We start from the raw sequence: 13191 nt of genomic DNA, 5'->3' as shown, positions 1-13191 counted from the left end.
TTATATATGATTTACACAGAGTAACAGGTTACTCTTATGTTTGAAAAGTGCTAACTCTTAATAATAAGGCATTTTATAGCTAACACTAAAAACACTAATTATTTTTTAATGAACGAGGAGGAGGAAGACAAGCCGGAACCAACGTACAAGTTACTTACCTTCGGTAACGATGTATCTTGTAGAGACGATTCTAGCCGCAGATTCCTTAACGTAGAATTATCCCCAGGCGTGAGACTGGATCCGGATTATTTTTTGTCACAGCATCTCTGCGCGCCGGGGGGCGGCACCACGTGACTCCGCCCTGAAGTTGTCCGCGGACGTGACGTCAGCGAGGTCACAAGTCCCACCTCGGTGCGCCGACGTCAGTTTTCTGGAGAACTTTTCCGCACCACAACACGGAGCCATCACAAAAAAACTGTTAGAGTATGGGAACAGTGTGTGAAAAAAATCAGTGAAACAGAAAGAGAAGAAGCGAATGGGAGGAACAGCACCATTAGGGACAGAGCCAAGCACTGTGTTACTGAAAGTCATGGAAAGGAAAGAGCAGAGCACCGCTCTGAGAAGCAACCCTGCAAAGCGAAGGCGATATCCTCCCTGGAGGCAGAAAACATGCGAAAATGTCATGGCAGACGACAGAAAGTCTTCCACTACAATCTATACCAGTGAATGCCAACAAGTTCGGAACAGAGGAGTAACAAAAAATCACCCAAGAAAACACCATCAAGGAATGTCGTATCCCCTGTAAAGGGCTAAGGCACAGCCAAGTGACCCCAACACAGGGGACTGCAGAGGAGTCAGAAACCCCAAGTAATGAAAAAAGGGAGAAGATTAAGAGTAGGCTCCACACTGGAATAACAAGGGTGTAGGGATGCAGAAGTACATATGAACCCACCATCCAATTTGCCAGAAAAGAAGAAGTGGAACAAATAAACAGAACAAAGCATCCTGCCAGGGAGGAAGTGAAAGAGGGCACCCGCAGAAGACAAAGCCACCCGGAGGAAGGCGAGGGCAGAAGATCAATCTGAAGGGTCCTCGCAGAACGGGGAGGAAGGGCGGGCCGTGAAGGAATCTGCGGCTAGAATCGTCTCTACCAGATACATCGTTACCGAAGGTAAGTAACTTGTACATCTGATAGAGACTACTAGCCACAGATTCCTTAATGTAGAATAGATACCCTAGCCATACCCAGAGAGGAGGAGGGTCTGCGAGAGAACCTCACCAGCTTGGAAGAACACAGGGCCCCAACAGGGGATTTGTCATAGGGACAGGAAGGACGGCCCAGCCCCCACCAAGCAGAAGTAAGCAAGAACAAGGAGAAGGGAAGGCCAGGATACCACAAGCCTACCCGAGGGGCAAAGGGTGTCCGTCAGAAAACCCAGAGGGACAGACGGCACCAAGCGCGTACCAAAGGAAGAAAAGAACCACCTGCAAATCCAAGGAAAAGAGGTGGAACGCAGGCAGAGCCCGCCTCAGGAGAACATACACAGCAAAGGGGACAGCTGAACGGGTGTCAGCCCCGAGGCAGGCAACAAGGCAGGAACGGCCCCACAGCCAATAAGCGCATATGTGAGAAGGAAGACACAGTCGCGCAAAGCTCCAGCAAAGCAAGGGACAGGAGCACACGGGTACACGCCGAGGCCCACGGAGGCGGACCATAACTACCAGGCGTGCGCAGCAGGCAGCTGGTAACTACTATGAAGTAGCGTGCCCAGAACAAGCCGAACGCAAGACAAAGACAGAGACAAGGGAACCCCAGAACAAGCCCCAGAGAAGGACCGTCCCAGAGGCACAACCCGGCCCACGAAGAGAAATGGGACCGGCCAGAAGATAAAGAGGAGAAGAACCCCCCCAAGAAGCAGCCAGGGGTTGGGGGGATATGTAGGACAGACCTAAAGCCGTCAACCAGAACACCAGGAATAACCTAGCCCCCCTGTAACACAAGGCAGAGGACCAGGCCCAAACGTCGGCTAATAAGGTGGAAACACCAAGACACAACGCCGTAGACAGCATGACAAAAGTCGGTCTGGCGATCCAGAGGCTGAAGAGGGAAGGCAAAACGCACATAAGCAGATCTCCCGCAGGAACAAAGGGCAAAATGTACGATAGAAAAGCCCTGTAGAAGGAGGACAGAAGCACCATTGGATACTGAAAAGGACAGAACCTGGAGCAGCGCAAGCTGCGCAAGCTGCGCAAAGGCGGAAGAACAAAAGAAACCGCACCAAGAGGTATACAGTGACGCCAGGAAACGCGTGGAACCCGAGAAGGTATCCACACCCGCCCAGCTTAGGACAGAGCTATACAATAGCCTACAAGTACCCCGCCTAGGGTATGACACGCCCCAGAACAAAACAGGGGAACACCTCTTAGGGAAACCCGCAGCAGAGGTCAAGAACATAAAAGCCTGTGGATATCACCACAGGCGGCTTACCAATCAGCCAAAAAAGAATACACAGATGGTCCAACCTGAGGACCTATACAGGTTCACTAACCGCCAAAAATCACACACCACAAACTTTGAAGGGCTGGACCAGCAGCCAAAAGTACAGAGGGGCCAACGTAAGGACCCTGAAGGCATTCCAAGCCGCACACACACGGGCCAACCTAAACACTAGGCACAAAGAGAGAGGTGGGATAAATGCCTCCCATAAGACACCTGAGGACCGACAAGCCGAAGCTTACAGAGGGGGAGGAGGACAGAGTCCCGCAAGGAGTCGTTGAAAAGCAGAGTCCGCGTGGGTGTTAAATAAAAGAATCCCATCAAAAGGCAGGTCAACAAGACGCTCCCAAATATTCTCCGGAAAGACGCTATCCCGCAACCAAGCATGGCAGCGGAGGGCCACAGAACTCGCCATAGCCCAGGCGAGAGAATCAGAGACATCCAAGGCCGAACGGAGAATAAATGCAGCTAACTCCCGACCATCCAGCACATGGTGCCGCAGATCAGCACGGGCACCTTTGTGGGAGGTGCGAGACAGAAGGGACTCAGCGGAATCCCATAGGTCGGAGGTAGCCCTGGCCAACACACAAAGTGTGTTGAGCATGCGCAGAGCAGCACTAGTGGAAGCGAAAATGTTACGCCCCCAGGAGTCCAACCACCGGGCCTCCTGCGACGGAGGGGGCAACACTGAAGGCAAGGAAGGAAAAGCAGTCTGCAGGACAGGGCCCTGGGCAGATGGGTAGGAAAAAAGGCAGACTGGATCGTGCGGGCAGAACGGTGGCGGTGGAGGAGCGGCTGAGGCACCGGATAACCCGTAGCAGGATGCCCCCAGAAGAGAGTTGTGGAGCGAAGCTTCAAATGGAAGAAGCGGCTCCCCTCCATCAGAGCCCTGGTGGAGAACCTCCAACAAGTGGTCCATGGGGAGTGGAGCGACCGGGTTGCCCATTTGCAAAATGCCGGTGGCAGTGGAGATGGCCCAGACAAAGGCTACACTCGCCTCCGTAGGGCGTCGTGGGGGAGAGAGCAACTCTTCCGTGGGCGAAGGCTGCAAACTAAGCCGACCGTCCCTGTGCCCTGCTGGAGGAAGAAAAGGCCAGCCCCTGTAGGATGGAAGACCCGTGGAGGAGTGAGGGGCCTGAGGGGTCTCCGGAGAAGCTGGCGGTGCAACTAACTGCAAGGTGCGGAAGAGTGGGTCTGGGGTCCGTGGACGTGGAGACGGCGTAGAATCCGCCCTGGTAGCCGCCGGGGAAAAGGCAACGATGCGGTGTCCAGTCTCCGGTGAAGGGAGACAAGGCGACGACAATCCTCCGGAGAGGAAGGGACATCCGGAGAATAGTCGACGATCCGATGTCAGGAGGGTGCCGGGGAGTCCGCTATGGGCACCGGTGTGTCCTCGATCGGCGCCAAAGTGTCCACCAGGGGTGCGAGTCGACCTCCACCACCACGTGCCTCAGAGGAGAAAGGGGCAGGGGCGGGGCCGAAAAGGCGCCGGCTCAACCTCCGACGAGGCAGCCGCCGGCGTAGAGGATCGAGAGGGACCCGGGGAGGCGCCCCGGGTCCCGGCCCTCACCCGCAGCGCCGTCAGGGCCGGGGGAGGAAAGCCGTCGGCGCCAGAAAGGCGTCGGCTCGGCATCCGGTAAGACAGCCACCTGTGCAGAGGACCGAGGGGGACTCGGGGACGAGCCGTAAGTCCCGGCGACCTACTGCGACACCACAGAGAACCCCGTGGGGCTTTGCGGCGAGGCAGAGACGCTGTGGGTCAAAGAGGGGAACCCCGTAGGGCCGCACCTCGACGACACCACACCTCCAAACCCTGAAGCCGAACCCGTCGGCCCCGGGGGTGAAGCCGCCGGCGAGTCCGCAGAAGGTCCCGCGCATGGCGAGGGATCCGTGGACATCTCAGGGAGAGGAAGGGGGTCCAAACAAGCCTGCAGAGCTGTAGCGTAGGCCTTCATTTGGGCCCTTGTCGCCCCAATGCCAGGAAACGGCAGATAGGGTGGCGACGGGCGAGAGCGCACGTCCTGAGAAGAACCCACGCCCTCTGCAGAATGAGGACAGGGTCTCGGTGACAAGCTGAAGGACTTACTGGCAGGCGAGCGACACCCATGGGGCCTCGGTGAAGGACTATGCCGCAGCCGGAATCGGCGGCTTCTGGACCCTTCCGAGGTAGAGGACTGACACGCTGATGAGACCGATCTGGACAAGCGTGCCGAAAGCAATTTTATCCGGCGCTCCCGCCGGGACTTCGGCTTGAGATGCTGACAAGCGTCGCAGTCCGTAGAATCATGGTGCTCGCCCAAACACCACATACAAATAGGGCAAGGGTCCGTCGCCGACATCTGACGCGTACAAGCAGCACACGTCTTGAAACCCGAAGGCATTGCACACTGTTTCCAAAGCAAAGGCGTTAAAAGAGGCCTGAAAACAGGTCAAGGGAACACATTCCGGATCCGTGTTGCACGCGGAAAAGAAGGAAACTGACGTCGGCGCACTGGGGTGGGACTTATGTGACCTCGCTGACGTCAAGTCCGCAGACAACGTCAGGGCGGAGTCACGTGGTGCCACCCCCCGGCACGCAGAGATGATGTGGCAAAAAAAAATCTGGATCCAGTCTCGCACCTGGGGATAATTCGACGTTAAGGAATCTACGGCTAGTAGTCTCTATCAGATAAAGGTGTTTTGAAGTATGTGAACAGATGCAGTTGTTAAAGATGATTCATGCCCAGCTTGCAAGGGAGCCCCGGAGACTTTAACTCGCATATTATTCGTTTGTCCAGCACATCCCTTTCAAAAAAATAAATGAATATCACCCATTTGTAGGTTCCTGGGAACAAAAAAGTACCTGGATGCCTTTAGAACACTTAGCACAGACACAAAATAAGTTATGGTGTTTGCTATTGCTAAATTCTTAATGGCTGTGGGGATTTGGCGCACTAAGTGTCTAGAAGCTATTGGCTAAGCGGTCCTTTTATACACAAGAGATTTTATATATTTTTCTTCCTTCTGGTCCAATCAGATGACAACTTTGCCGTATATGGACACATTTACTGTATTTAGGTCCTTTGTATAATATTTCCCCACTTTGCTGTTTTACTGGTCTTTTTTAAACAATTAATTAGGATACCTTACCAAGTCACTGTTTTATCTATTTAGACGACTTTGTCTGCTTGCAATGAACAATCCTGATAAAGACAGGGTTAGCATATTGCACTTTATAAAAATGGCCTGTCAACATTTTAATATTCTTTAACAATAATAAGTCTTATGTATGTATTTTAATTAACTTGTTTGTATTTGATGGTAGTATATTACTGCCTATGTTTGCACTTTATAATAACTTTTTGAAATTGATGCAAGTTTAGAAGGTAAGTTTGGTCACACTAAGGGGCAGTATGGGAAAGGAATTGATTGTGTGGTCTATGGATATTAGAATGGAAAGTATTTATATTTGTTTTTATATATTGTATGTTGATGTTATGAACCTGGAGATCAAAACAAAACTTTTCAATCAATCGATAAAGCGGATCTTAAGGGAACAGGCTTCTTGGCTGTTTGAGAACGGGAAATGGGTCTTCTTTCATGGTTTAGGTGCAGTTTTAAAATAGTTCATGTTATTTTTCTTGGCAAACCACCCTCCCTACACAAATGTTTCTTCTCTGCTTGTAGTAGCATCTCACTTTATTGCTCCTGCAGGTAAATAGGTTTGGTGTATTTAGAGAGAGGCAAACATGGCACTCAGCTGCCCTCCAACTTTGGAAACCCTATTAATAAACGTGTGCCATATCAGAGGGGGTGCATTCTGCCTACCCGCGCACTGCAATACATCAATCACAAGCACTGGCGCACAAGTTACTTACTTGTGTAACGATATATCTGTAAGAGACATTAGTTAGTGATAGATTCCTTACCTTAGAATATCCCCAGGCGTCAGACAGGATCCGGAAAGTTTTTAGTCAGCAGTACCCCTACGAGTCGGTAAGCGTCATCGTGTGGCTCCACGTACGATGCTGGTATCGTAGCCGCCGAGGTGACGTCGTCGGAGCTACTTAGACGCGCCCACTCGCGCGGACTTCAGTTCTGTACACGACTTTACGCGCCAGGAACGCAGAGACATGCCAGATACCGACTACTGGTGCAACAGAACTAGGGCACTGAAAGAGATGACCTGAACCCTAGAGAACAGTTCGCAGAACAGGGAGGATGGGCGGGCGGTAAGGAATCTATCACTAACTAATGTCTCTTACTGATATATCGTTACACAGTAACTTTTGCATCTGAAAGTGACACGTTAGTGATAGATTCCTTACCTTAGAATACATACCCAAGCAATACCAACCTCGGTGGTGGGTCTGCGAAGTGAGATTACATCAGAAAGTCACGGAGAACCTAACGGCCAAAGAAGCCGTCTCTCCGGACTTGACTGTCAAGGCAATAAGGCTTAGTGAAAGTATGCAGCGAGGCCCAAGTGGCTGCCTGACAGATGTCCTGCAGAGGGACACCGCGTCCCAATGCAGTAGTAGCTGCCGTCATCCAGGTAGTGTGCGCGCACAGCTTTACCCGAGGTTCCTTTTTAGTCAGAGAGTAACAGGCTTTAATGCACAGGACAACCCAGCGGGAAATAGTCCGCATGTGCACAGCCCGGCCTTTCTTGGCGCCCACGTAGCCAATAAATAGCTGGTCATCCACCCGGAACGGTTGTGTGTGGTTGAGGTAGAATGAAAACGCACATTTTGGTTCCAGACGGTGGAGCCTCTCTTCCTCTCTGGAAGGGTGCGGAGTGACAGTTTGCCCCAGATGAAAGGCAGTGACTACTTTTGGTAGAAAGGAGGGACACGGCCGAAGCACAATCTTGTCCGGATGAACCGCCAGGAAAGGAGGTTTGCATGAAAGAGCCTGGAGTTCACTCACGTGCCTAGCGGAGGTGATAGCCACCAGGAAGACAGTTGTCAAAGTCAATAACCGTAAAGGACAGTTATGAAGAGGCTCAAAGGGAGCACACATTAAGTATGTGAGAACCAGGTTCAAGTCCCAGTGAGGCATCACAGAAGGAATAGGAGGGAAAAGGTGAGTAATGCCTTTGAGAAATCTATGGACAACAGCCTGAAAAAGGCTGAAAGAGCAGAAAGGGAGCCCATAACAGTGCCCAAAGCAGAGCCCTGCTGGCCCAAAGAGAAGGAACAATAGGACCTCATTAAGAGGGGCAGAAAGGGGAGTCCACAGCTTTTGCTGTGAACCATGCATAAATTTGTTCCACAGGCAGGCGTATAGAGTTTAGGTGAAGGACGCCTGGCTGCCAGAAACACATTACAAACTTCAGGAGGCAAGTCAAATGGAATCAACGGTCGCCGCTCAATCTCCACGCAAGGAGGTGGAGGCTGGACAGGTTTGGGTGAATGATCGTTCCCTGTTGCCGCGACATAAGATCCTCCCGAAGAGGCAGTCGAATCGGAGGACCCACACTCATAATGAGTAGCTTGGGATACCAAACTCTTCGAGCCCAGTCCGGTACCACAAGAATAACTTGGGCCTGGTCGCGTCTGATCTTCTTCAGCACTCTGGGTAGAAGTGATATAGACGGAAAGGCGTCCAACAGACCGCAACTCCACTCGCGACGAAAAGCGTCGCTGATCGAGTGCCGCCTTGGAAACTCCAACGCGCGGAACTGCTGACATTGTGCATTCTGTTAGGTGGCAAATAGATCTAACCAAGGTTCTCCCCATTGCTGAAAGAGACCTTGTGCCACCTCCGAGTGAAGACGCCATTCGTGACTCACGATGCACCAGCGGCTGAGTTCGTCCGCCCCGGTGTGCACAGAACCTGCCAAATGTTGAACCACCTGTAGAATGCCCTGGCGGTCACTGTGGTGCTGTCCGAGAACCCCTGCACTACTGTCCTCGTGACCTAGGGAAGGAATGGTTCGAGTGCAAGCAGGATCGCCGTAAGCTCCAACTGATTGATATGGAGCTCGGACTCCGCCGGAGACCAGAGGCCTCTGATCTCCGCCTCCCCCATATGGCCACCCCATCCCCAGAGGGTCACATCTGTTACCAATGTGTGCTTCGGTTGGGGAAGGAAGAGGGATCTGCCGCTCATGGACACGCTGTTCAGGAAGATAAACCCGAAACCGCGCCGTGTCCAGAACCTCTCCGATGAAGAGGAGCTGGTGAGAGGGAGCCTTATGCGACTTCAGCACGTGGATGGAGAACCCTGGCGAATGCAGGAAGTTGGCCGTAGTTTGGAGGTGTGAGACGACTGCTCGGGGGGAGCCCGCCGTCAACAACCAGTAGTCGAGATAGGGGAAAACTGAAACCCCTGATATGGGCAGATGAGCTGAGACCACCGCCATCACTTCTGTGAACACCCGAGGGGCGCTGGTAAGGCCAAATGGGAGGACGATGAGCTGAAAGCGGGAGCATTTTGAACTTTTTCTTCCGAACGGGACGTACTGAGGCCTAAAAGAGGACGCAGGTCCTTGTACTTCTTTGGAATCAAGAAGTAGTGGGAATGACAACCACGGCCAACTATTGGCGTCAGAACGCGCTCAACGGCCCCCTCTGACCAAGATGGCCGGAACGTCCTGCTGGAGAAGCGCCAAGTGATCCCCCAACATGTGGTGGTACGGCGGGGGCACGGCCGAAGGGGCAGTCTGGAATGGGAGGGAGTAGCCCCTTCGGACTATCTGCAAAACCCAACTGTCCAAAGTGATGGTGCGCCGGTGGGGGAGGCGATGGCGAATCGCGCCGCCCACGTGTGTTTGATGGGCCCAAAAACCCCGGGGAGGAAGGTTTGGTGGCAGGGGTGGCAGCGGACTGACCCAGCCGCTGGCCCCGTGACCCACCTCTGCAGGTCCCCTTTCAGCGGCTGTGCCGAGAGTGCTGCTGCGCAGGCCTGCGGCTTTGAAGGGAACGTGTTTGGGCACCTCGTCCCTGCCAGGAAAGGAACGAAAGGCAGACCCAGAGGGAGTGCGCGTGGCGGAAAGGCCCAAGGAATGGGCCGTTGCCCAGGAGTCCTTAAAACGTTCCAACGTGCCATCCAGATTGTCACCAAAGAGGCGCGTGCCATCAAAGGGCATGTCCAACAAAGCATTCTGGACATCCCCTGAGAAGCCAGTGGCTCTGAGCCAGGCGTAACGGCTAAGCGCCACAGTTGTGGAAATTGCCCTGCCGAGGGAGTCGGCGGTATGAAGGCCACCACGTATAGTAAACGTTGCTGCATCTCTCCCCTTGGCCGTCCGAGCATCCGTCGGACACTGAGGCAGCTCCAGCGCCACTGTGTCCCACACAGAGTGGGAATAGCGAGCCAAAAGGCATGCAGTATGCACTGTCCGCAGTACGAAAGTGGCAGAGGTAAAACCTTGTTCCCAGACCGCTCAACCTCTTTATATATATATATATATATTTTTTTTTTTTGGTACAATACGCTGGGAGAAGCAGAGGCCTGGACAACTAGACTGTCCGGCGTCGGGTGTTATGTTGAGGAAACTGGGGTCGCCCGGGGCCGGGTGATGCCGTCGTGCCACACTCCTATCCACAGGAGTACCTGTGGGAGGCGCGGACCAGGCGCGCAGAGGACGTCTGTAAGTGCGTGATTAAAGGGCAGCAGCGGCTCCATGGAGGAGGCCCCTAGCCGAATCACCTCAGTCAGGAGATAGGTTCAGAGAAACACCGTAGGGAGCTTGAGGTTAAGAGCCTCAGCCGCCCTGCGCAACACCACAGAACATGTACCATCCTGCTCCGGAGCCACGGAGGAGGGGCAAGTGTACCGGGCGTGGAGATAAATTCCAGTTCGCTCAGATCCACCACATTGGCCTCCTAGTGTGGTGCATCCCCACACTGAGCTGTGAGAGGGTCCCTTGACCCCTCCCAGTCATTGCCGTTGGCCGTCGGCTGTTTGAGAAGACGAGGAGGCCGGGGCAATGGAGAACATTTCCTCTCCTGGGCAAGGAATTGGTGGACAATAGGCGCCGAGGCCGGAGCCAGCGGCGGCGCCCGAGGCCAGAGCCAGCAGTGGGGCAGAGGCCAGAGCCAGCAGTGGGGCAGAGGCCAGAGCCAGCAGTGGGGCAGAGGCCAGAGCCAGCCGTGGGGCAGAGGCTAGAGCCAGCAGTGGGGCAGAGGCTAGAGCCAGCAGTGGGGCAGAGGCTAGAGCCAGCAGTGGGGCAGAGGCCAGAGCCAGCAGTGGGGCAGAGGCCAGAGCCAGCAGTGGGGCAGAGGCCAGAGTCATCGGCGGGTCCGAGGCCAGGAGCCAACGGCAGGGCAGAGGCCGGAGCCAACGGCGTTCCAGGGTAGCTTGCCGGCGTTGCCGGGGCCAAAGGCGGTGGCAGGGGGCAGAACCACCCAACGGTTCCGAGGGGCCCAAAGGCGCTCCGGAGGGACCCGAAGGTGCAAATAAACGGCCCATGGCCGATAGGAACACTTGTATTCCTTCCGGAGTCGCGTACGACCCCAGAGAAGGTGGGTAGGCCGCTGGCAACAACGGAGGGTCGACCGGAGCCACGGGGGAGTGACCACCCGCCCCCTCCACCGCGTCCCGTGAGGGGTAGGCGGAGAGCGACGCCACATCTACGACCTGGTACTGCGCTTCGACTCACCTGAACCCGATGCTACGAATGATGGTGTAGGCACCGCAACCGGCCCCTCAACCGCCCACGGGCGCGGGACCTTGAGTGGTGCGGAGCAATTGCCGGGCCACAAAGAACTACCGGGAACGCTCCCGCAAGTCTTCAGCGCCATGGTCCAACAACTGGGGCACGTCTCGGGGTGATGGACGTGCCCGAAGCAGAAGAGACACGAGAAATGCGGGTCCTCCGCCGACATGTCCTGACAGCAGTCCCTACAGGACAGAGACCCTGGCATCCCTACTGCACCAGAAGTTGAGTACTCGACAAACAAGAGAAACAAGTCTCAGAAAACAAGTCAAAAATATGACTAGGAGTACCGCTCTCTCTCGGATCTTCCCTTGCTGGCGCGGAAAAAGAAAGAACTGACGTCAGCGCGCATGGGCGCGTCTAAATAGCCCCGACAAAGTCACCTAGGCGGCTACGATGCCAGAAACATACGTGGACCCACACGACGACGCCTACCGACGCGCAGGGGTACTGCTGACGAAAAACTTTCCGGATCCAGTCTGACGCCTTGGGATATTCTAAGGTAAGGAATCTATCACTAACGTGTCTCTTTCCGATAAGGCCAATATGTCTCATTTAGAGACCTATTTGCTCTCCCAATGTCTTTTCTCCATGCTGGACTGCATCAAAGCAGATGCTGTCCAGCATGGAGAGGAAAGAAATAATAAAAAATTAGCACAATTATGCAGGCACTGGATCATGTTATCTTGTAGGCATTTTCATGCGTTAAACACGCATGTGCACACCTACAAAATCTTGTGGGCGCATCATTATGCTTTTTGAAAACAAAATGTTAATAGGATCAGTGAAGGAGGGGGGCAGCAATGTTGAGCTGCTGGGGCAAAAGCACATGAATGGACAAGATCAGAGATCAACATGGTGGAGAGCAGGGAGGTCACAGAAATACACAGACGAGAATAACCTGGGGGTAGCACAGAAGCACGCAGACAAACAAGATGAGGTGGCAATGAAGCACAGGGGTGAAAGAAGGTAACCTGAGCATGGATGGGAAACAAGGGCAGAGAGGGACAAGGAGCACAGGGGCAGAGAGAGAAGGACAGGAGACAGACTGCCTGAAAGCGTGTACTCTTGAAGAAGGCATTAGCAAAAAAATAAAGCAGCTCTCAAGACACGAGCAGTGGAAGGACACAGGTACTTCAGTCATGCTCCAAGGGAATGGCAAACACAAAAAGAGGAAGTTAAGCCACAGAAGCCAACTAATAAGATGCGGGAAAACAAGAATGACAATACAGCCAACAAATGAATGGTACGCAATGTGCAGGCTATAAGCCCACTATAAGCTGACAATAAGCCTTGCAATAGACAGCGAATGCCTTTTCTATTAAATGAGACCTAACAATTATACAACCAAGTTTCAGGACATGTTTTCAGGAGCGGACTTTATTTGACGGCTAATTATATGCATACAATATTATGTATCTAAACTGCAATAAGAACTGCACTGGGATAAATTTACTTTTGACCTGTGTAAGATAAGTGGATAGTTATTTGATTAATCACAATCTTCCCATACAGCACATAACTTTTGAATGAACTAGGAATTACTAAAGAAGGCAATGATAGTTATTTTGGTAATCTGGGCCAATAGCAGGGTCTACAGTCTCCCAGTGACTGTTAAACAGTTCACAAGCTTGGTTTGCATCAAGCTTACTCTAGGCTCTTGAGACTTAAGATTCGGTTTGACAGATGAGGTAGACAGCAATTTTGAATAGCCTGACAAAGATTCTCAAACAGAAGTAATAATGGTCTGTCCAGATCAAATGGAGAGTATCTTTAATTTTCCGATAAACTGGGAGGAGATGGTACATCTGGCCCACAGTCAAATAGATATCAAATATAAAATGTTTCTATCTAATAAACTGGACCCCTGGCTGGACCATTGCCTGCTCCACCAGAAACATTCTCAATTCACATGGGGGGAAGGGGTGCCAAAGGGCTTTCTCTTCTGCTAATGAGTTACCACCCCACCTTAAGGATCAGTAATTTTATAATGGTTTGAGACTGTTTGCATGCCGTTGATACATAGGATGCCTATTCGCAATTTGAAAGTGACAGCCACAATACGTCTCTTGCAAATTGCGAATTGGCATTGATAAAAGTTTACTGACTT

General features: G+C 52.8%; 1 protein-coding gene across 4 annotated transcripts in view; it reads right to left on the bottom strand.

Annotated features, from left to right (window-relative positions):
* The window catches only part of LOC146772936 (rho guanine nucleotide exchange factor 11-like), an 896981-nt gene that overhangs the window by 501722 nt on the left and 382068 nt on the right, over positions 1 to 13191 (bottom strand). The window lies entirely within an intron of this gene.

Source organism: Triturus cristatus, chromosome 12, assembly GCF_964204655.1.
Source record: "Triturus cristatus chromosome 12, aTriCri1.1, whole genome shotgun sequence".
Lineage (NCBI taxonomy): Eukaryota > Metazoa > Chordata > Amphibia > Caudata > Salamandridae > Triturus > Triturus cristatus.
Note: the sequence above shows the minus strand (reverse complement) of the source record. Positions and strands in the feature narration are given on the sequence as shown.